The sequence below is a fragment of the Drosophila hydei genome, unplaced genomic scaffold, assembly GCF_003285905.1.
Source record: "Drosophila hydei strain 15085-1641.00,03,60 unplaced genomic scaffold, DhydRS2 tig00000271-arrow-arrow-pilon, whole genome shotgun sequence".
Taxonomy (NCBI): Eukaryota; Metazoa; Arthropoda; class Insecta; order Diptera; family Drosophilidae; genus Drosophila; species Drosophila hydei.
This window is the reverse complement of record NW_022045701.1, coordinates 1,617,117-1,643,461: the sequence shown is the minus strand read 5'-3', so window position 1 is coordinate 1,643,461 and position 26,345 is coordinate 1,617,117. Positions and strand designations below refer to the sequence as shown.

The 26,345-nt window shown below is 39.0% G+C and overlaps 1 long non-coding RNA gene across 1 annotated transcript; it reads right to left on the bottom strand.

Annotated features, from left to right (window-relative positions):
* Nucleotides 1-4,748: 4,748 nt before the first annotated feature.
* LOC115483020 lies at nucleotides 4,749-5,831 on the bottom strand. Its single transcript, XR_003944203.1, has 3 exons — nucleotides 5,775-5,831; nucleotides 5,482-5,590; nucleotides 4,749-5,425 (listed from the first exon to the last, which is right to left on the bottom strand). It is a non-coding gene; the product is annotated as an uncharacterized LOC115483020 (long non-coding RNA).
* Nucleotides 5,832-26,345: the final 20,514 nt, after the last annotated feature.

Genomic DNA, 26,345 nt, shown 5'->3' with positions numbered 1-26,345 from the left:
GATGACGACTCCGGACCTGGACCTGACGCCAAGAAGAGGAGAATATTGACAATAGTGTGCCATTTCTGTGGCAAACCAGGACATAAAATTGCTGAGTGCAGAGCCAAAATGCGACAAAAGGGGGACGCGACATCTCAGCGAGACAAGCCAACTGTTACTTGCTTCAAGTGCGGCCAGCCTGGACACTTCGCAAATCAATGTCCGAAAAAGGAATCAACAAGTACACAGGGAGCATTCCAACGGAAAACTGTGAACCAGTGCTTTGTACCAGAGCCAACTGGAGTGATGATGCAGCTCGGTGAGACTTACCCAATTTCTTTTGATTCTGGCGCAGAGTGTTCACTCATTAAAGAGAAAATATGTAGTAAGCTAGCTGGTAAGCGTTTTAACAGCATTATCATGCTAAAAGGTATAGGCGATACTGGCATATATAGCACCTTACAAATATTAAGCCAAGTCACCATAAATGAGAACGCACTTCAAATATTGTTCCATGTAGTGCAAGATAATCATTTGAAAAGCGACATTGTTATCGGCCGCGAAATTCTTAAACAAGGATTTAATGTCACTATATCACAAAACAAGTTTAACGTAGTAAAAGCCAAAGCCGTAAATATTTGCTCAATAGATAGGGAACCAGTTGACCTTACAAATCTCGATACCGAATTGCGCGAGGCTGATAAAGACAAACTAATAAAAATGCTTGAGAATTACTCCACTGCACTTGTAAAAGGGGCACCATCTACACGAGTCACGACAGGGGAAATGAAAATTCGCTTGATTGATCCAACCAAAACTGTACAACGCCGGCCCTATAGACTTAGCCCTGAAGAAAGAGACATTGTCCGAGAAAAGTTAAGTGAGTTACTTAAATGCAACATCATTCGACCCAGCTGCTCCCCTTTTGCCAGTCCTATGCTGCTTGTCAAGAAGAAAAATGGTACAGACCGACTTTGTGTCGACTACAGAGAGTTAAACTCTAACACAATCGCAGACAGGTACCCTTTGCCGCTCATTAGCGACCAGATCGCTAGGCTGCGTGGCGCAAATTACTTCACGTGTCTTGATATGGCGAGTGGTTTCCACCAAATTCCTATCCACCCTGATTCCATAGAATACACTGCATTTGTGACCCCGGACGGTCAATATGAGTTCCTGACCATGCCGTTCGGACTCAAAAATGCGCCATCCGTTTTCCAACGGGCAGTCATGCGTGCCTTGGGTGACTTGGCCTATTCATACGTGATTGTTTACATGGATGATATCATGATCGTGTCACCCACAGTCGAATTAGGATTGGAAAGGTTGAAAATAGTACTAGACATTCTCACAGATGCTGGATTCATTTTTAATGTTAACAAATGTAGTTTCTTAAAAACAGTCGTTCAATATCTGGGATATGAGGTAAGAGCAGGGGAAATTCGACCAAACTCGCGAAAGATTGTTGCGTTAACATCGTTGCCACCGCCACAGACGGTTTTTGGTGTACGGCAGTTTATTGGTCTTGCATCCTATTTTCGCAAATTCGTACCCGGATTCTCTCAAGTCATAAAGCCGTTGTATTCCCTAACATCAGGAAGGGAAAGTTTTGCGTGGACTACTGAGTTGGAAAGCATTCGCAAGAAAATTGTGACTATTCTTACAAACGAACCAGTTCTGGTAATATTCGACCCGCAATACCCTATAGAACTACACACCGACGCTAGCTCAATCGGATTTGGTGCCATGCTTTTACATCGAATTAACAATAAGCTTCACGTTGTAGAATATTTTAGTAAAACAACTTCGCCAGCCGAGTCTAGGTACCACTCGTATGAGCTTGAAACTCTGGCAGTATTTGCATCCGTTAAACATTTCCGTCACTACTTGCTTGGCAGAGAATTTGTGGTTTATACAGATTGTAACTCGTTAAAGGCATCGCGAACCAAAATAGACTTAACTCCTAGAGTTCATCGCTGGTGGTCTTATTTACAATCTTTCAAGTTTGACATACAGTACAGAGAAGGAAAACGTATGGCACATGTCGACTTCTTATCTAGAAACCCAGTCACTCAGAAACAATTAATTTTGGAAAAAATTCCCGAGAAGCGAATAAACATAGCAGAAATCTCAAATAATTGGTTGTTTGCCGAACAGCAATTGGACCCGGATATTGCTGCCCTTGTCAGTAAACTGAATTCAAATGACCTACTAGACGAAGTAACTAAAACATATGATTTGAGAAAAGGGATGTTGTTTCGTAAAATCCAAAAAAATGGTAAGACACGATGCTTGCCAGTTGTGCCCCGAAATTTCAGATGGTCAGTAGTTAACCAGGTACATGAGTCAATCATGCACCTTGGTTGGCAAAAAACCCCTGACAAAGTTTACCAATTTTACTGGTTTGAGAAAATGAACAAATATGTCCGTAAATTTGTTGACAATTGTATAACCTGCAGGACAGCAAAGTCACATTCCGGCAAAGTTCAAGCAGAATTACATCCTATACCAAGGGTTAGCATCCCTTGGCACACCGTCCATATGGACATTACTGGCAAATTAAGTGGTAAAAGTGATTTAAAGGAATATATCATTGTTCAAATTGACAGCTTCACAAAATTCGTACACCTGTACCACACTCTCAAAATAGATACGGAGAGTTGTATCAGGGCCATAAAGTCTTCAACTTCCTTGTTTGGTGCACCAACACTCATTATAGCTGATCAGGGTAGATGTTTTTCTAGCGGGCAGTTTGCAGAATTTTGCTGTTCAAAAACCATAAAACTTCATTTAATCGCGACTGGGGCAAGTCGTGCTAATGGACAAGTTGAGCGCGTTATGAGCACGCTCAAGAACCTATTAACTGCAGTCGAATTAAGCCAAAGGCCCTGGCAAGATGCTCTCGGCGAGGTGCAGCTAGCTTTAAACTGCACAACAAATCGGGCAACTGAGGCTAGTCCCTTAGAAATGTTAATAGGGAAAGAAGGTCGACCTCTTGGATTAGTTCCTCCATTGGACACAGAATTGGAAGTAGACTTAGACTCCACACGGGCTCGAGCAAGTAGCAGTATGAAATCTTTAGCCTTTTACAACAAAAATCGATTTGATAAGTCCAAGGCCGCCGTTGTAAGACACAGTGTTGGTGACTATGTCCTTCTCAAGAACGAGGAGAGACACCAGACAAAATTAGACCCAAAATTCAAGGGTCCATTTTTGGTAGTTAAAGTCCTAGACGGTGACAGATACATGTTAAAGTCGTTATCGAGTAAACGATTATATAAATACTGTCACGAGGACACAAGAAAATTTCCAGAGGGAAATGTGCCCCATGAGCTGGACATTGAGGATGAAGATCCAGGCTCGTCAAATGGTCTGATAGAAGCAGAGGGTGAGCCGTCCAAGTGAGACGAAGGTTATCCGTCCAAGTGAGACGATGGTGAGCCGTCCAAGTGAGACGAAGGTTATCCGTCCAAGTGAGACGATGGTGAGCCGTCCAAGTGAGACGATGGTGAGCCGTCCAAGTGAGACGAAGGTTATCCGTCCAAGTGAGACGATGATTGTTTCTTTTTGAATGAAATTTGGAAATTTAGTTAAAGAAAATGTAAAATCGACAATTTGGCAAAATATTATGTAATAAAACAAGCATCATGTTTTATTTTTGTAACTTGCATAGGTGAAGTTATTGAATTGAATTGAAAGAAATATGTTTTCAAATGTTTTAATTAAGAATAAATGTTAAGAGTTTGTATGAAGAAATGTTGAACTGAATATTTTATCAGTTGGATATCCGTCTAAGAGAGACGATTGTTAATGGTTATCCGTTTAAGAGAAACGATGATTATTGGTTGGATATCCGTCTAAAAGAGACGATGAATTAAGTTTGAAATCTATTACAAAGACATTTTTAAAGTTAATGTTTGGCATATTACACGAGGACGTGTCAAGGTCAGGATGGCCGTGTCGGAGCGTACTGTATGTACGCACTGTATTTGATAGTTCCTGCGTGTTGCACGTACGCGCTGTGTGTGTATTGCTTTGTATGAGAATTCTGGTTATTACCAGAATTCCTGTGTGTGTATTGCTTTGTATGAGAATTCTGGTTATTACCAGAATTCCTAATTTCATCATACTAAAAAATATTGCATCAGCCGCTAATTGCGCCCTGATTGGTCCTTTGCATTTTGTCGCTTTAAGAAGTCCCGTTATAGCGCGACGACAGCGCTACAACGCTGTCGTCGAGTGTGGTTCGGTGCGAGGCAGAGAAACGAAAAGGCGAGCAGTTCAACTTTGAATCGAGAAGCCTGCGCATCGAAACTCGCTGCGCTATTAGAGCCATGGAAAATACTAACGACGCTCCAACATATACTTTATGGGGTCTGCCACGCCTCCTTCTGCTTGTTACATACATTTGCACAAAACCATTATACCCTGATTTCCCATTTTCAATGATATCAAACTGATATCGGGAACATGCGCTTTGTGAGTTTAGCAATGCACGGGTTCTTCTCAACAATTTCAACGGCACCGTCTCCCGGCAAAACAACATTACTACACTGAGGGGCACCTATCTCACCAAATTCTGTAACAAATCAATTAACGTCAAAGAAATAAGCTTCAATAACCTAGAAATCATAATCAGAAAAACAATCTCACCAACCATACAAAAAACTTTGGAAGAAACTAAACGACTATAAGCAACACAAGAAATCGAAGAACTGCGAATTAAAACAATGGTATCTCATCAATAACACCGTTCTTCCTCATAACTATAACCTTGACCACCGTAATTCTTAGCAAAAAAAAACAAGAAAAATCATTTTACAGCTGGCTCCACCAACCGCTGAAGAAGAAGCACAACAACCCAAGCCGTGCTACATGCAATTTAACAACATCCCATTTTTCTAAGAGACCACACATGACCACACACTAAGAGGGGAGGAGTTAAGAATTTGAACATTCAAATATTGTCAAAACAATATTTTTAACACACTCAGCGTCTGACTTCCATCCGCTTCAAACTATATTTTCCACATAAAACAAAGTCAGCGTCTGGTCCCCATCCACTCCAAATCCACTTCGTTCTGCTGAAATCTGCTGCCGCTGCACCGACGTCGATAAGCTTCCGTTCACTTATTAATTTATATGTAGTCAGCAACGAGGTGTTAGGCATTTATGTTTGTCTTGATGTCCTAGTCTTCAAGAACACTTCAACCTGAGTGCGTAGACGACATCCTCGACATCCTCGACGACATCCTCGATTTTGTAAGTTCATGCATGAATAGGTTGTGATACCACATCAAGCTTCTATGGTAACACTTGGGCTGGCTATTTGATCTGTTGTGATCAGGTATTTGAGTGAGAGATTAAAATTGTGTGACAGCTTTCGCAGTTTAATTATACATCCGTTTTCTTTTTATCTTTTTTCTAAGATATTAACGATTTGTTCCTGCAAAATTAAATGTGGGTTAGTATATGTTTGCATTAATATCGCTTAATATTTACTGGGCGAACTTTGTTCTGCGTTTTCCATGTCGCTGACTTCTGATCAATGATTGAAGGGAGCATTCAGTTTTTATGCGCGCCATATTGCAGCGTAACCGAAAATGTGAAACTTTGAAAAAAAAAAAATAAACGATGATTGTGTACACCTCAGAAATGTATTGTATTTAATTGTTTTTATTAACGCCTTTTTCTTAATTGACCCTTGCGGTTTGAGAATACAAAATATATAAGCTGACGCGCACAGACACTGATTTTATTCTGTATTGCAAGTCAGAACGAATGAGAAATTTTACCTGTTGAAACATCAACGCACTAATGTACTTATGAGGAGATCACTGAATGTTAAGCTTTGTTAAGACAAGAGAACGAAATCATACATATGACAGCAGGGTGAAGGTATTGTTCTTGCATCAGTCCTCACAGATTACGCAGGCAAAATAAAATCTCCCATTACTAGTATTCCAGATTCCTTTGCAGGTCACTTCAAATCTGAAGAGAGCGACAACAAAAGAGTCAACATAATGGTGAGCGTTTTCGTCTTATACCCACATCCAAAACTTTCAAATCAGCATGTTTGTTAGGGTAGAATTGCTTTAAAAAACTATTTTTTAAAAAATAATTTTTTGTTTATAAAATAAATTTTCAGAAATTAAAGAAGTGCACAGAAGGTCAATTCGCACCCAAAAGCTAAACCATAGAATCTTGTTAAGACAAGCAAGATAATATAAAAATGTATGTCATGGCATTTGAAAGTAAATTCTTTAAGTTTTAATATGAATATATGCACAGAATGAATGCTTCACAGTTTTCTGTCAACCAAGTTGACCATGTGAAATTTATCACATGTGATAAATGACACATGGCCAAAATGGTATTTAGATAATTATATTGTTTTTTATACTAATTCCTGATATAAAAGACTATAAGTTTTTACCAGCCAAATAAACAGAATAGCGGAAACGATTACAACATAGCCGAAAGCACTGAATAATCAGTTCAGTCGGTCGCACTGCCGGGTGGAACGAGACGCTGAGTCATAAGTTCTTGACCGCTGCTGTGGTTCTAGTTATAATTTGAGTCGGCCAGTAGGCGAGTAAATATTCAACAGTTAAAAAGAGTCTTTAATTAATTGGCGCCCAACGTCGTAAAACGATAAAGTACTTAATAAATGAAACTCCGTGTCTCAACTCAATGTTTTTCATGTAAATGCGAATTTCATTTGATTTTTTGGAATACAAAAATAGCATAAAACAAGTAAGAAAGCTCTAGTCGGGGTGCCCGACTAGGAGATACCCTGATCCCAGTCATATCTGCGTTTTTAAATATTTTTCGTAGTTTGTATAGAGTATTAACAAAAAAAAAAAAAACAAATAAGAATCGACATAACGATACTAAGATTCGAACCCACAAATGATGCAACGCGCATCAACTTTACCAACACCGCCACTTCATAATAAAGTAGCTGTACCATTTAACATAAACACTGTTCTTTTTAAACCCTTTAGGGGTATCTGACTTCGTAAATGCGGAGATTAAGCATTATAATAATCCTATTTAGGAAGTAGATAAGAAAGTTAGTAATTGTGTACATGGGAAACTCGCAGTATTTCTCGACTTTTGACCTGAAATGAGGATAACATCAGATCGAGCTGGCAGGAGGGGATAGGGAGAAACCGACTTTTCTGTCAACAGTGGGAAGTACGAGTTTTGCCGACTTTCGTATGGATTGAAAAACGCTCCAAGTATTTTTCAGAGGGTAATAGATGATGTTCTAAGAGAACACATGGGGAAAATATATCACGTCTATGTAGATGATGTCATTATATTTTCAAAAAGAGCGTCGAATATCTCGGGTTTTTGTTGCTATTGGAGCTATAAAAACTTCACACGGGCAATACAGTCCATTAAACTGCCAACATATCTATATGAGTTAATGTAATTTTTTCGGTCTATCTAGTTATTATAGATGTTTTATAAAAAACTTAGCTGCAATCGCAACACCCCTAACAGATATACTTAAAGGGGTCACTGCTAAGGTAAGCACCAATGATTCCAGAAAGGTCAAAATCGAACTTACAGCTAAACAGTTGCAAACGCTTGATAGACCTAAAAACATCTTAGTATCTGAAGATGTCATATTAAGATACCTGGATTATAAGAAGCCATTTGATCTAACAACTGATGCTTCAGGACACGGCATTGGAGCAGAATTCTCACAAGACCGGGACACCTATAGCGGTGATTTCAACGACTTTGCGAGATAAGGAATCTGAGTTAGCAACCAATGAGAGGGAACTCTTGGCAATTGGAATTACCATTAGGTAGTTAGAGACTTAAACATTTATACGGACCATCAACCGCTGACTTTTGCGCTCTCGGATCGAAATGCAAATGCGAAAATAAAACGCTGGAAATCCTTCATTGATAAACACAATGCGAAAATTATTTACAATCCAGGAAAGGAGAACAGAGTGGCTGACGTAACGGACGCAACGGACAAGCCGGTCAATTGTTTCAGGAATCAAATTACCATTGAATAAGCAGACATTTCATCAGTAAGAGCATTCTTACTGTTTCAAACAAAGACAAGGCATGTCATTCGAACGTCTGACAAAAATACACTAATGCAAACATTACAAGATGTAGTAAATGCTGACGTTGACGCTCCCGATGCTTACCCTGATCCCAGTCATATCTGCGTTTTTAAATATTTTTCGTAGTTTGTATAGAGTATTAACAAAAAAAAAAACAAATAAGAATCGACATAACAATACTAAGATTCGAACCCACAAATGATGCAACGCGTATCAACTTTACCAACACCGCCACTTCATAATAAAGTAGCTGTACCATTTAACATAAACACTGTTCTTTTTAAACCCTTTAAGGGTATCTGACTTCGTAAATGCGGAGTTTAGGCATTATAATAATCCTATTTGGGTAGTAGATAAGAAAGTTAGTAATTGTGTACATGGGAAACTCGCAGTATTTCTCGACTTTTGACCTGAAATGAGGATAACATCAGATCGAGCTGGCAGGAGGGGATAGGGAGAAACCGACTTTTCTGTCAACAGTGGGAAGTACGAGTTTTGCCGACTTTCGTATGGATTGAAAAACGCTCCAAGTATTTTTCAGAGGGTAATAGATGATGTTCTAAGAGAACACATGGGGAAAATATATCACGTCTATGTAGATGATGTCATTATATTTTCAAAAAGAGCGTCGAATATCTCGGGTTTTTGTTGCTATTGGAGCTATAAAAACTTCACACGGGCAATACAGTCCATTAAACTGCCAACATATCTATATGAGTTAATGTAATTTTTTCGGTCTATCTAGTTATTATAGATGTTTTATAAAAAACTTAGCTGCAATCGCAACACCCCTAACAGATATACTTAAAGGGGTCACTGCTAAGGTAAGCACCAATGATTCCAGAAAGGTCAAAATCGAACTTACAGCTAAACAGTTGCAAACGCTTGATAGACCTAAAAACATCTTAGTATCTGAAGATGTCATATTAAGATACATGGATTATAAGAAGCCATTTGATCTAACAACTGATGCTTCAGGACACGGCCTTGGAGCAGAATTCTCACAAGACCGGGACACCTATAGCGGTGATTTCAACGACTTTGCGAGATAAGGAATCTGAGTTAGCAACCAATGAGAGGGAACTCTTGGCAATTGGAATTACCATTAGGTAGTTAGAGACTTAAACATTTATACGGACCATCAACCGCTGACTTTTGCGCTCTCGGATCGAAATGCAAATGCGAAAATAAAACGCTGGAAATCCTTCATTGATAAACACAATGCGAAAATTATTTACAATCCAGGAAAGGAGAAAAGAGTGGCTGACGTAACGGACGCAACGGACAAGCCGGTCAATTGTTTCAGGAATCAAATTACCATTGAATAAGCAGACATTTCATCAGTAAGAGCATTCTTACTGTTTCAAACAAAGACAAGGCATGTCATTCGAACGTCTGACAAAAATACACTAATGCAAACATTACAAGATGTAGTAAATGCTGACGTTGACGCTCCCAATGCTTACCGTTATTTAGCATAAGCTAATAGAAATGTTGCCAACAACAACATTTAGGTATTCAAAGCATTTGATCAATGATAAAAGTAAAAAAAAAGAGAAATATTAACGTCTGAGCATAATAGTGCTCATCGAGCGGCTCAAGAGAACAAGCGTACTCCGTGATTATTTTTTTCCAAATATGACCAGATTAACAACAGAAATTGCGTCAAATTTTAAAATTTGTTCAATAGCAAAGTATGATAGACGCCTAAAAAAAAATTGTTAGGTATCACTCCTATTCCATTTTGTGCAGGAGAAATTCTACATGTCGATGTTTTTTCCACAGTAAAAAAGCTTTTTCCGACATGTTTCCAAAAATCAAGAATATTTATTGCGACAACGAACGGTCATTAAATTCCGAAACAATAAAACAACTGTTGTCAAATATTTCCACTGCATAGCACTTCGAACACGTGGAAAGATTTCACAGCACACTGACGGAGATAGCGCGTTGCAGAAAGCCGAGACTGTGCACGTCATTTTGTTGGCTACGACAGAATACAACAGAACGATTTATTCGGTAACAAATAAGCAACCGATCGAAATAGTTTATGCGCCAACTGCAGAAATTTAGGCAGTTATTTGAGGAAAACTCAGAAATTCACAATGCTAACAGGTGGAATAGAAAAATAAGAATAAAACTTATAAAAGATATCAGGTGGGCGACAAAATATGGGTCAAGTTGAATAAGCGTTTAGGTAACAAGCTGTCCCCATGGTTTACGGATTGTACGGTAGAGTCAGACCTGGGAACGTCCATAAAGACAATCTTCCTTAAAATACTCTTTCTCTATTAAGCACATTTTCTTTAATATTCGTTTTCTTTAATAAAACTCGTACTGCCGTTATTGAAGGCTTACATGGCCACCTCGGTCAAATTAACAGATTACTCTATGTCAAATTATTTACATTAATGGACGGATGCGAAAAAAAAATCTATGCCAATGCGACGAAGACATTGGTAGAAGCTTTTAAGCAAAAACACATAAGGAAAGTAATTTTTGCAGATATCGATAGGATAAGTATAACTCGATAAAATAAACATTGATCACCTTTTCGAAACAATTTTGGCAAAAACAGAGTGATCATTTCAGATCTTCAAAATTGGATTCTAACTATTACACTTGCAAAAGTTAATCTCATAAGTTCTGTCATTCTCAATGATTTAGGTGTCCAAGAAATTAAATATGGACATCTCACCAACATAACCATATCCGATACCTGAGAAGTAGCTAGCATTAAAGCATTTCAAAATAACATTATATATTTCTTAATAAAATTTCCTACCCCAAAATTAGTCTTCCCTGTTCAGCGTAAGAATATAGTATTAGATTTCGATAAGGGTACCATAGTTGCAGATAGTGGCACGGAGTCGTATGCTGTTACTGGATGTGATGTGGTGGTAAGCACAACGTTTTGCAGAAGGCTACCAACACCTAATTGCACACAAAAACTCATATTTGGGACACCGGCAACATGTGACACTCGATCTATATATCTTGATACGTTGACAATGGTGGATGATGGCATACTAATCATCAACGATGCCGCTGTAAACGTCACCGACAGAGATGGACACATGCAGATGGTTGTTGGGACATATCTGGCCACATTTGATGTGGAATTACCATCAACACCCAGTTCACCAACTATGGAGCATTATAGAAAAACTAATGGTCGCAGCTATCTCCCAACACAACATAAGAAGCCATCGGGAGTTACCTAGTCTGCCACAACTACATAAGCTATGTCTGACTAATTTACAAAACAGGTCAGCTTCGCTCCAACTTGGTTTTTGGTTCCATCATGTGTAGTGGCACCAAGTGTTGCAGCATCCTTTACGAGATCCGTCGTCGCTGGAAAGCCAAACACCAAGCAGCTGATCAACAACCTTTAGGTCGCTTTGAAGAAGTCCGAGAACGTCCATAACTTAGCTGACGACCTCACTAGCCAAACAAACAGAATAGCGGAAACGATTGTCGGAAGCGCTGAATAAGCAGTTTATTACCAGCCAAACATACAAAATAGCCGCAAGCGCTGAATAACCGCTGAATAATTCAGTTTCTAGTTATAATTTGAGTCAGCAATTAGGTCGCGAGCTGCTCATCCGACTGTTCGTATGAATATTTGAAGTCATTTCGCCGCTATTGAAGCAAGAGACTTGAAGCAAGAGATTTGAAATTGGAAACATATAGTCGCGTTGATAGCCCAATATCAAAAAGGTATTGTGGATATATCTACGCGCCTTCGGGCGTGATAATTGGATAAAACAGTTGTTCAGGCAAGAACATACTGTAGTATATTTATATTTTTAATATGTTATATTAATAAGACCCGAAGCAATGTAGAGTATTCTACACATAAATGCGTCATATGCCTAACATATGATAGTGTATACTAAATACGCATATAGTGACATTTGTCCCTACGCATAAACATAGGGCGAGCGCAAAGATAAACAAGTGTAATATGATCAGCCACTTATGGTCAGACCACAGCAGCGCGGGAGATGCCGCGTACGCACTTTGCCTAAGGTCTATGCCGCTTGTCTAATGCTTATGCCATATGCATATAAATATATACAAGCTATATATATGAAGCTACATAGCGGGAGAGCATAGTATGTTTCCCGCTTGGAGCTCCACTCAACCGCAGAACTCATTACATAATGTACTTAGGCTAAGAGATGAAATACGCATGAGCCAGGGTATAAGAACTCATGCTCAGACGAATAAAGATCATTACACAACTGAACACCACCACAGTTATTTGTATTCACAATTTGGTCCTTCGAGTAATCTCCACAAGGCTTCGTTTGTGAAATTTTGGTCCTTCGAGTAAGCTCCACAAGGCTAGGACGACAAGTGTGAAAGACAGGCCGTCTTTTGCACATACTAGGGAGCATCAGCAAGCCAACCGGCAACGACCAGCTGATGTAGCAAGAAAATTCTTCCGATTCGAACAAAAATTTTATTTAAATATAAGTAAAATATTGTAAAATCGAGCGGAACCTGCCTTTCTGCCCGATAGTAGTGTGGCCCGTAAAGCCGTACAACGAATGGGTAGGAAGATCACTGCGATGATCGAATAGGGAAAATAGACGTAATAACAATACACAACAATACAATAACAATTAAAAAAAAAAACACATACTACAAAATACTTTTTGGCTTGCCAATTCAAGCTGTGAGTAGAGGCACAGCACGATCAACCAGGCGATCAAAACAAAAACACCTCCAACGGGTCAAGCCAAAGGGTAAATTAATATCAAATTTTCACACGAAAAAACACAACCAAAATGCTGTCGGCGAAAACTCTGGAGTTGCTCAAAAAGCAATCAGAGATCTATAACAAGATCCGGCAGAGCACCACGAACAAGGATGCGTTACCAGCCATTGATAGATTGGCAGCAGAGTTTACTGCCAATCATCTAATGCTGGTCAAAATCGGTGTCATCGATCATCAATATTTTAAGGAAAAAATATATGATGGCATAATGGAACACATCAGGAACTACGAGGAGTCTCTGATGAAAGTCGAAGTTGCCGACCACGCCATAGACACCGACGAAACAGCATCCATCCAACCAAAGACATCCAAGGCACAACACAGGCAGCAGGAAATAATATTTTCCCAAAGAAGCTCGAGCCCAATGGATGTGCTGGTTGACCTTTATGATTTTCCTGTGGAACAAAATCCAGTCAACGCTTACGGATTTAGAGGCAAAATACGAAAAATTTGCTTTCGACATCGATGAGCTGGAATGCTGACAATACTCACAAAAAAACTAAACAGAAGAGTTGCTGGCTTGCAAAATACACAAGTAGACGTTCCAGAGCTACCGAAAGTGGATCTTCCTCACTTCAATGGAAGAATTGGACTTGCAATCAATGCACCAAAGCACACAACAATTTGCTTCACAAGGAAGCAAATAAAAATGAGACCGTCAGCAGCAACTGTCTAAATGAAAATAAAGGGCAAGATACGTTGCTGGCGACAGCGCTCATCCAGATTAAAAATAAGTCTGGAAAATACGAGCAGCTAAGGGCCCTTATAGATGGAGGCTCACAAAAAACCCTAATATCTTAAGAAGCTGCACAACAGTTAAAACTGCGCCGAACTAAACGGAACGTGGAAGTTCAAGCAATTTCCCAAATGTAGAAATTCTTAAAAATCGTGTTTGCTTAACAATCAAACCCCGTTTTAAAAGTAAATTCATCACCACAACGCAGGCATTTGTTATGCCAAAACTTCAGAGAGCTCTACCGAGCAAGAAAATTGACATGGATGTCAATAAGGATTAGATGGGCTGCGAGCTAGCTGACCCACATTTTAACGAGCCCAGTCAAATTGACGTAGTCATTGGTGTTGATTTACTTCCCTTAATAATGTTGGGAAAAGTAAAGAAAATCAACAAAACCCTGGGACAAAAGACCAATCTTGAATGAATTGTCTCCGGCAATGTAGCTAGATTGTCAAGCAACAAAATAATCAGCGCATCAACAACAATATGCCTGGACGACCTCGTGCGTTTCTGGGAGCTGGAAAGCAACAACAGCGAGTCAGAAGACAGCGCGGATTGTGAAAAGGTGTTCCAAAAAAACGATCACAAAAGATGACGAAGGCCGACTAGTAGTATCCATAGCATTCCGGGAAGGATTCGAGTTGGGAAACTCTCGGAAACAGGCTATGGCAAGACTGTTGCAAATGGAAAACAAATTCAAGAAGAATCCACAAATGTTCACAGAATACAGTGCTTTCATGGAACAGTACCTGAAGCTAGGTCACATGGAAGCGGTAGACACCATTGGCCAAGGCAAATATTAGATGCCACATCAAGCGGTGATCAAACTAAGCAGCCGTACTACTAAATTGAGAGTAGTGTTTGACGCCTCAGCCAAAACTTCCATTGGTTTGAGTCTAAATGATGTGATGTTGGTCGGGCCCAAAATACAAAAGGACATCTTCGATATTTTGGTCAAGTGGCGACAATGAAGATATGTAATGACAGCTGACATCGAGAAAATGTATCGACAAATCAAAGTTGCCAAAGATGATCAGGAATACCAGTACATACTCTGGAGAGACGACCTAAAATTGCCTGTCAAAGAATTTAAACTGACTACAATAATGTATGGGACATCAGCTGCGCCATTTTTAGCGGTCCGCTGTCTGCAAGAGCTGGCAAATCAACATTGCCAAGGTAACAAGCGACTGATGACAACAATCAATGAAGATTTCTACATGGATGATCGCATCACTGGTGGCGACTCCATATCCGGTTGTATCAACACACAAACAGAACTCAAGGATATCATGGAAAATGCTGGCATGCATTTAAGAAAATGGATATCAAACGAAGACAGGATCATTGCTGGGATTCAAGACGGCGACTCAACGGAAAAAATCCAAATACTCAAGGTCGAATCAATAAAAACCCTTGGTCTGCAATGGGATCCCAAAAAGGACGTCTTCACATTTTATGTTGATTGCCCAAAACTAGTGCGCACTACTAAGCGTCTAATATTATCCCGATTGGCGAGAATCTTTGACCCACTGGGATGGCTCACACCAGTAACACTGCAGGGCAAATGCTTCATTCAGGAACTGTAGAAATTGCCGCTAACTTGGGACGCATTACTGGAACCTAGGCTGGCGGATTACTGGCAAGAGTACGCAAGCGCATTGCCTGAGTTAGCCAAAATTAATATACAGTAATGCAACAGAGCTACATGGATTTTGCGACGCATCAGAAAAGGCTTATGCAGCAGTGGTATACACCAAGGTTGGATCCAAAATTACTTTGCTGGCTGCAAAAAGCAAAGTGAATCCAATCAAAAACAAGAAGACTATTCCGAAATTAGAGCTATGTGCAGCTCACTTATTAAGCAAACTATTAGCTAAAGTACAAGCAATAGTAGGAAATCACGCCAAAACGCGAGCATGGAGTGATTCACAAATCACGCTAGCTTGGATAAAAAACAAGCGGAGCAAGTATAAATTCGTCAAAACTAGAGTAGACGAAATAAACAAAAAACTGCCTCACGTCAAATGGAAATACGTGAAATCCGCAGACAACCCAGCAGATGTCGCCTCAAGAGGAATTTCCCCGTATCACTTCAAAGAATGCAAGATATGGTGGAAAGGGCCAGAATGGTTGACACAGCAGCCAGATCAGTGGCCACAGTATGAAGAGCCAGAATCAATAATGGCAGCAACTCTAAACACAGAAGAAAACTACCTGATACCACTCCTAACAAAGTTATCTTCAATGGATAAGCTAACAAGCGTAATTGCTTATGTATTACGCTTTATAGCAAAACTACGAGGGAAGAAACAGCACTCGACATACCTGACTGTCGATGAATTCAAGAAGGCCAAAACAGTCGTGTAATATTACAACAACAGCTTGATTTTGGACATGAAATTCGAATACTAAACGCTGGAAAACCTCTGGATGCGAAGAGTAAACTGCAGGCTCTCACCCCCTTTCTGGATGGACAAGGAGTGCTACGTGTGGGAGGGCGTCCAATTATAATTGGAAAGTCACAGTTTGCTTGGCTTGTAATAAAAAAAACGCTCACAAGGAAACCCTACACGGCGGACTAAAACTAATGAGGAACCTCATTCAAAGAGAGTTCTGGATATTTGGGCTACGAAACACATTGAAGAAATACTTACGAGAATGTGTTACTTGCATTAGGTACAAACAGGAAATGGCCAGCCAACTGATGGGAAATTTACCAGTATACAGAGTAACTGGCGATTACCCATTCCAAAACACTGGCATTGACTACGCTGGACCTTTTCAAATTCGTTGTTCCAAAGGAAGAGGCCAAAAATCATACAAAGGCAATACATCTGGAAGCCATCAGTGACTTATCAGAAAAGTTTTTAGAAGCCCTGCGCCGATTCTTTGCCAGACGCGGCAAAAGTGAGCATTTGTATTCGGATAACGGTACAAATTTCGTAGGTGCTGCTAGAATATTAGATATTGTCGCGACTATAAAAGGAAATAAATAACCAGTACTGGAGAAAGAGGGAATCAAGTGGCACTTCATCCCGTCGGCAAGCCCCCACATGGGAGGATTATGGGAAGCTGGAGTAAAATCGGTAAATCATCATCATCACAACATTGCTCAGCCAAATTGAAGCAGTACTGAACTCACGTCCACTTGTCACCTTAAATAGTGACACGGAGACGATATTCTGACACCTGGTTATTTTATTGTGGGAAGACCACCTATTGGAGCACCAGAACATTTTGAAGAGAATAAAAAAGTGGGGATGTTAGACAGAGGGATATACATGCAACGTATCAGAGGAGATTTTTGGAGAAAATGGAAGGAGGAATACTTGGCATCACTGCAACAACGAACCAAATGGCGGCAGGAAAAGGCAAATCTCAAGGAAGGCCAGCTCGTTCTATTGAAACAAGAAAACACGCACCCCACTATATGGCCCATGGGAAAGATAACAAATACTACAACGGGACAAGACAATAAAGATCGTGTAGTTACAATAAAGACTAATGTGGGAGAGGTCAAAAGATCAATAAACAAGATCTGCTTGCAGCCAATTCAGGATAAGGGTGAGAAAGTCAGCTCGCCAAAAGAACGGATGAAAACGAGATCGGTCAAGCCACCGACAGGACAAGCGACGATTTTCAGCCTGGTAATGATATTGCAGGTAGCAAGTACTACTATAGTAAATGCTACAGGTACAAGCAAGGTAAAAATGCAAAACATGGATCAACACACAGCGATGCTAGTGGACAATCTTAGAAAGGTGGAAATCGTCTCATCAAGCTGGCAGCTATTATTCTATTACAACATGCAAGCATACTTCGAAGTCATAAAAAAAGCGGATGAACTCATGAATAAAACCGATGCAATCTAAGAAAAATTGGACGAATTCAAAGACTACTGTACAACAAGAACCATAAAGGAGAAAAATAAAATCATCACCCGAACAGCTAATAGGAAAAAACGGTTTATAATGTTCTTCGACATTGGCACTGCCGATAAAATAAAGGAAAACATGCAGGCAATCGTCAGAAACGAAAAACGCCTAAATGATTATGTCGGCAATCAGACATCAATAATAAATGCAACGTCAAACCTGGAGCGCGCTACCCCACAGAAGAGGTAAATAAAAACTTTGAAAAAGTCACAATGAAGATCAACAAGATGGCAAACACAACGAAAGAGAAATTCGTCGTGTACAAGGAATCCGTAAGGTTCTTCATGTTGATCACCCAAATGCAAAACTGGATTGATGAAACCGAAGACCTTCAGTCAGTAATCGCCCTCGTAACAGATATCAACCAAGGAAGAGTGCATCTATCCCTGGTTGAACCAAATAAAATGCTGACCCAACTGAACCAGCCAACTGAACCTGAACCCAAAGAAACCAGCTTCTTCCCGGCGGAAACTTTTCAAAGAGGCTTCAATTAGTATACAAACTAATGAAGGCACAAGCGATATTCAAGGACAACATGTTAATCATAGACGCAAGGTTGCCTATATACATCAATCAGCATGCCAGTCTCTTCGAAGCAATACCTATACCACTTGTGCTCAAGGGAAGGAAGATGATTCCGAGAATCAAAACGAAATTCCTTATCTTCACTACCGAGATGAACGCATATCATTCAATGACTGAAGCAGAAGTAAGTCGTTGTCGCCATGAAGACGAGGACACATACTTATGCGATGAAAGTTGGGCGTGGAAAGATGCAGATGACGAGAGCTGTGAAATATCGCCATTAAATCCAAGCAACACGCAACCGTGCAATATGATCGAGTACGAAGACACCTTTGTTAAAAAGCTGAACGGAAAAAATCGGTGGCTTTTCAAAGTGTTTGAAAGGAAGTCAGCCCACATCATATGCGGAAACTACGAGGACTTACTTACTTACTTACTAACAAACCAAGGCATAATGGAACTGTATGCTGGGAGTGCAGCCAGGATAGGTAAAATCAACATCATAACGCCGCACGAGGTAACGGCAACGAACACTGTGAAATACTCTCCAGTGCTCTTCAGAGTCATCGACCACAACAACACTTGGGTTCCGACGCCACTCCAACACATTGTAGTAAACAATTCAGTTTAACTACGAAAATGACAGCAGGCCATACAAAATTTGAATCGTCAAAAGGTACACATTGAGGATCTGGTCTTTCACAGTATAAATGGACACATTTCGTTGGGGCAAGTAATAATTATAATAGTTTTAATGGTCCTATATTTAATTAAAAGGAAAAACCAGACGCAGCAATTGCTAGCTGTCGCATTATCTGCCCCCCGCAGAATGTTCAGGCATATATATATAATAACATATAATATATTTAATAACATATTAATAAGACCCGAAGCAATGTAGAGTATTCTACATATAAATGCATCATATGCCTAACATATGATAGTGTATACTAAATACGCATATAATGACATTTTTCCCTACGCATAAACAAGTGTAATATGATCAGCCACTTAGACCACATCAGCGCGGGAGATGCCGCGTACGCACTTTGCCTAAGGTCTATGCCGCTTGCCTAATGTTTATGCCATATGCATATAAATATATATAATGAAGCTATATATATGAAGCTACATAGCGGGAGAGCATAGTATGTCTCCCGCTTGGAGCTCCACTCAACCGCAGAACTCATTACATAATGTACTTAGGCTATGAGATGAAATACGCATGAGCCAGGGTATAAGAACTCTTGCTCAGACAAATTAAGATCATTACACAACTGACCACCGCCACAGTTATTTGTACTCACAAGAGTATTGTCTACAGTTTTAGGGCTACAACTTTAATACTTGCCAAGATTAAAGTTACCGTAAATATCCTTGCCAGATCTACGAAAATGATATATGCGTACGCCAACTAGGGGCGCGTAAAATATATATTTAGGGGCGTGACTAACTGCACAATTCTATATCTTTCAAAGTATAAAAGCTATAAATTTTGTAATTTAATTATTGAGCTCCTGTTGACAGTAATATATATATACCTACTGGGGGAGGCAAGTTGAAAAAAACCATATCCTCCAATGTTCTGTAGACTTCCCCGTGAATAAAGTCATATAATTGAGAAGCTTTTTTTCTCTACTTTGAAGGCATTGTATTTATTTATTTTTCCTGTAGCTTCTTACCAGACGCGTAAATAATTGCTATCGGCTTTGAGTTTCCTTAACAGTCGCTTGCATGATAGCATTATAGTTTAAATATTCTTCCCAATTTGAAGCTCCTCGCTATCTTTTACAGTATGCTGTGGAAATGTTCCACCTGGTCATTTCGCGAGCTACGCGTCGGTGTGCATTGACCATGAGAATTCCTAACTGGTTTTTACAAGCTGAATTATATATCTGCTTATTTACGAGATACTATTGTTAAGATATTCGATACTGTTTTTTGTTGCACTCTAAGAGTTAATCTTGTTTTCCACAGTGGAGAGATGGCAATGAGTAGTACAAACGTGCACTTAAAAGCAAACTGTGCTTCCTCTCAAACTATTTATATACCCTGATTCCACTGAAAATGGGAACACCCGACAAATTATATATATTCTTGATCAGGACGATTGAGCCATGTCCGTCTGTCCGTCCATCTGGCCGACCGTCGTGAAATTTTTCTTGTAGGTCCCTGTTTCAAATAATCAATAAGCGATATATATTGACATATCTATACCGTATTCAATTCAACCGTTTCTGTAAGTTACCTAGTGCTCACAGCTAGTAATTCCATTTTACAGAACATCTGTAATAGCTAGCTAGTCCCAAGAAGAACCTGACAGTGAATAAAAGTTTGGGGACTATATATTCATGGATAGCCTTTACTCCCTCTGCGAGTCCTTTAAATATACGATAATTGTTATCGAATAAAAACATGATTGAAATGCAGTTAATTAATTATATCTCTGACGTCTTAAGAGCTAGAGCCTCCAAAGTCTGTATTTAGTTTTATGTTTTATGCAATTTTGATTTTTGTTGGATTTTGGATACCGGACTCCGTTAACAACGTAAAAAATTAGGCTAGTATCTTTCAAAGGGCCATTGATCATGTCCTCAGGAAACAAATCAGTAAGACGTGATATGCATACATCGATGATATACTTGGACTTGGTCTCCTCCCCATTAGGATAAAAGCTTTCCACGAAATATCAACTTAAGCCAAAAATAGAGTAGAGTGCAGTTGATTACGTAACCGTTTTGGACAGCTACGGATACCTAAGACTTACAATGAACTCATCATCATACGAAGAATACGTACACCAGACTAGGATGGCTATGGACTTATTTAGCAAAGACCGCTGCATCGAACAACTGGTATCAACTTCAGCTTCTTGTACAGGCGTTCAGACTTCTCGATGAGAAGTTCTCATAGTCAATGAGGCAAGCGTCAATGTTGCTTCATCGAACGACGAAAGCAGAGTTATCTCTGGTCGTGTCATCTATATTACAAGTAAATGTGACTGTTCACAGAGATCGACTGATCTTACAGGGTCTTTACGCCATCATGAGCGTGAGAACGGATACGGAATGTGTCCCCGTCAGCATTGCTATTGATGCTAACGGAGTGTCACGAGGTGCGAGTTTCTGCAGCTTATGTTTAAGTCAGTCTTAATATACTAACTCATTGGCCTTACTGGGTGTTGCGTTTTAAGATTCAATTTTACTATACTCTCTCGGATCACATAAACAGTAAATAATAAGAATACATATCTTTTAGATGTATATTTTCCTGAATACAATTAATTTGTTACAATTCCTTTTACATTCTTTTATGAATACCTTCTCTACTATCTCAAATACCGTGTTTTGTCCAAAAGAGTAACAGCTGTCAATGTTATTATGCTTCGCCTTCGCAATGTTATATATCCTTTATAGACACGCTAGATGTCAGGTGTATCGTTCTGTTATATTCTATATTTGTTCAAATTATTGGTTCGACTGTGTTATTAATTAGTTTTTGGTAATTTTCAGGTACTTTACTACTTCTGTCACGGTGCTGCAGAGCAGTTTAATTTGTCCTTTGTAGCTGCTGTGCAGTTTCCTTGGAATATAGGTATAGTTTTGAATATATTAGTTCACTGCGAATATACCTTTATCCTATTAAGTATTGCATTGTTGAGGCCTCATTTAAAATACGCCGTCTCTACACTATCACAGTCGTAATATTATAGTTATTCTGCGGTGTAGTTGTTCAACTGTAGTGTCGTTCTTAATTTTTTTAGGTGAAATCTGGTGATAGCATGAAATAAATGCAGCATGTCTAACAGAAACAAGTAAGAAAGCTTTAGTCGGGGTGCCCGACTCGGTGATCCCTGTCCTAATATTTTTTAATTGTATTGTCATATTTTCAATTGTATCGGTTTTTTTTTTAATACAAATAAAAACCGATATTCCGTGACTTAGATTCGAACCAAACTTTAACTACATAACCAACCACCAACACCGCCAATTAATAATTAAAATATAAAAAGCGGCAAAAACAAATATCCGTTTAGCGCCTGGCTTTAACCCAGAACTTTGCGTCTACGAGCGCTGCCTCTACCAACACCGCCACTGCACTAATTCTGCAAGAAGTAGCAAATGTCCAATTAAGTAGCAGCTAACGAAGAATCCATTTTTATGGTTTTTGAAAGTTATTGTTGTTGTTCATTATTGCTCTTCCCTTGAATGCGTATGTTAAACTATTGCCTCATTAAAAAATTTGGGTTTTCCGTTATCTTTGTCGTCGCTATTATTTTTTGCCTGCCTAATGTGTGAGCGATACTCATGATTTTTTCGCATTAGCTATCTTTTCGATAGCTTTGGCAAAGAACATTATTGATCTCAAAATAATCTTGAACCTTGAAAAAAATGCATACAGTGAAAGAAATGCATATTGAGTACTTTCGGTGGCGAAAATCATGACTATCTTGTTTGTTAGAGTATTGCAAGAGACTGAGGTCGCGCTGCCCAAATACCTCTAGTCTTTGTAGCAGAATTCATAGCGACCTAGCTATGATGGCGTTGATATTTACTACTGTCTAATATCTTTGTTAATTTATTCCTGATTATTGTTACGACTTGCTGCGTCCATTAAAATTCTATTGGTCGTATGATTCGACGGTTGATTTCTATGCCATTCTATGTATTCGACCGTTGTGTTTATAAATTGTGGTACCGATTTGATTAAAACTAGTGGGATAATGCACATGTACCTTTAGAAAACGGAAATTCGTTGATAGTATTGGATTGTGGTGTAACAATTCCCAAATTATTAGCCAGTTCATTTTATTGAGTAGTTACTATAATCTCTGTTTTGGTTATATAAGAGCCTGCAGAGCAGCGTATTGTATTTGGGCGAGAACGTAAATTGAGTCTATTGCTACTTAATTTCGGGCTTGGGTAGTTTCGGGCACTAAGTCCCAGCAATATTTACTATCGTGTTTGACCTTCATAGGTATATATAAATTATACGGGCTCATTAGCATTTAATGTTATTGATATATAAGTTAACACAACTGACCAGCATAACATAAATATTCAAGCTGACCATGCATTCTCAGCATGAATGCTTACGACACCAGCCGTCTCAAGCGGATATTGCACAACAACGGCGGAAGCGTCCACACGCAACAGTGTTGCTGCCCAGCGATATATGATCCCTCGCACTATATGCAATGCCAGCGTTTTCAGGGCTTAGGGCTAGCTTCGATTATAAGAATTATTGCCACTTAGAGTTAGTTGATTTTTGGAAATAAAGAACGTCGGTCGTCGCCACGTAATTATCCAAGTCTTCTCATTTCACGCAACATCGTTGTTTTATAATAAGTGTTAGCGCCTTTACTTTTTACGTGTTAATCCACCCTAATACCAGAATACAAAAATACAATAACTGGCGCCCAACGTAATCGAAAAAAAAAACCGAATTCAATTAAACAAATATTCACCGAATAAATTTTGAAAAAAAAGACATTATAAATTATAAATAATACACAACTAAAACAAAAGTTCACCGAGGAAGCAGTTCATCAAAACAGCAGCTCTACTAACATAATATAAGAACATGTGTGTAGGGTGTTCCAAAAAAAAAAATAATAAAAATTGTTAAAATCCAATTCAAATAAAATTCCAACCTTTCAATTAAATTTTAATTATAAAAAAACACTACACATATCTTATTTGCATGTTATGAGTGATAGTGAGATACAGGATTTAGTAATAAAATTTCAAAGTATAGACACAGGTGAAAAAATAAAAATGTGTTTATTTAACGAACAGTTAAAAGCAATTGTAGAAGGCGCAGTTACAAGCGCTTTAAGAACCCAAAAAGAAAGCTTTGATCAGAAATTACGTGGAACAACGTATTAGTTCTGTACAAGTTAGCACTCCTGAGGTAGAAACATTTAGAGAGGCCGAGATCAGGGCAAGCGTCATTTGCAATGAAACCCTTGACATCATGAAATCCCTTCCAGAATTTGAAGGAAAAAATGAGATTTACGTATCATGGAGGAAAGCTGCGCATACCGCATACAAAGTATATGAGAAATATGATGGTAGCTCAAAACATTATCAAGCTTTATCGAATTAAGAAACAAAATTAAAAACGCCGCCGATATGGTACTCTCTTCCTTTGACACTCCTCTAAATTTTAGGGCCATTATATTTCACGTACGCAGACAAACGACCGATATACCTAATTGAACAAGAGCTGTCAACACTCCGTCAAGGAAATCGGACACTACTACAGTACTATGACGAAGTGAAGAAGAAACTGACTTTACTCATAAATAAGACAATCATGACCTATGACACCAACGTTGCCTCTTCATTAAATGAGAAATACAGAAATACGAGTATTCATCTCAGGTACCAAGAAAGCTTTAAGTGATGTCCTATTCTCAGCTAGACCAACTGATCTTCCCTCTGCACTGGCATTAGCTCAAGAAGTCGTGTCTAATCATGACCGTTACATGTTTGCTACGAATTTTGCACGTAGTTTAGAAGAAATGGCTCAGAGAACCGAGCAAAAACAACAAGGCAGAGATAGGAATCTAACTCAAGAACCAAAATACAACCAGCCAGGGAAAAGCCCATATTATAAGAAACAAAAATTCTCACCACGACGAGAACAAGTTGAACCAATGGACGTTGACACATCCGCTCGCTTTGGACAGACGACCCAATACCAACAAAATACGGCTCGCTCTAAAAAATTCAGTGGTCGACTCAACAACAAAACACAAAATATGAAAGTTACAATAATCAGGGACAAGCACACAAGAGACCAAATAATAGTAGTGCACGACTCACAAGACCGAAGCAGCAAAGAGTTAACCATTTAGAAACAGGAGATACAGAATATGAACAGGACGGTAGTGAATATCGCAGAAACTGAGGCAGAAGACATTGAAGACGAATCCGACGAATATGACTAGGTCAATTTTTTAGACTTGGCTCCCTGCTACCATTCATAGAAAGATCAGTGGCAGGAAGGACAATAAGATTACTTATAGATACAGGAGCCTCGAAAAACTATGTTAAACCATTAAAAGAATTAAAACATATTAAGCCAGTAGAAAACCCCTTTCGAATAAAATCAATTCATGGCTATAACGATATTGACAGGAAGTGTACAATACATCTATTTAACACAAATACAACATTCTTCTTACTACCAAACCTTACGACATTTGACGGTATAATTGGACTTGATTTACTAAACCAGAACAACGTTGTATTAGATTTCAAAAATAAGAAGTTAAAACAAACTGGACTTCTGAGACTATTAAATTTCCAAAATGCCCAGCCGTAAATTTTACAGATGTCGAAGAAATAAAAACCCCTCAAGCTATAACAACAAACTTTCAAACAATACTCAAGAAACGAACAGGAGTCATTGCGTAACCCAATGAAGCACTCCCGTATAATACCAACATCATTGCCACCATTAGAATAGAAAATGAGGATCCCATATATTACAAATTATACCCATACCCAAAGGGCGTATCGGAATTCGTAAACGCAGAAACTCAAGACCTGTTAAAAAACGGTATAATACGCCCATCTCGTTCACCGTATAATAAGCCCGTTTGGGTTGTAGATAAAAAAGGTACCGATGGACGGGGAAGAAAAAAGAAGCGTTTAGTCATAGACTTCAGAAAACTTAACCAAAAAACAATAGATGACAAATATCCAATCCCCAATATGGCCTCTATCTTATCCAACTTAGGTACAGAAAAATATTTTACAACCCTAGATTTGAAATCCGGTTTTCACCAGACTTTACTTGCTGAAAAGGACAGAGAAAAGACAGCCTTTTCTGTAGGAAGTGGAAAGTAAGAGTTTTGCAGGCTCCCTTTTGGCTTGAAAAATGCACCCAGTATTTTTCAAAGAGCTATTGATGATGTGCTCAGAGAGCAAATCGGAAAATCTTGTTACGTTTACGTCGATGACGTAATAATTTTTTCTGAAAACATGGAAAACCACGTCAAACATATCGCTCGGGTCTTAGATAAACTATACGTGGCCAACATGAGAGTTTTGCCAGAAAAGTCACACTTTTTCAAAGAAAGCGTCGAATATGTAGGTTTTGTGGTCTCAAGTAAAGGTATAAAGACATGTCCAAGTAAAGTTGAGGCGATTCGTAACTACGAATTACCAACAACTCTGTTGTAGCGACATCTTAAAAGGCAAAAACGGCAAAGTTAGCGGCGGATAATCAAAGAAAATACCAGTTAAATTCGACGAGAGTCAATTTACGGCATT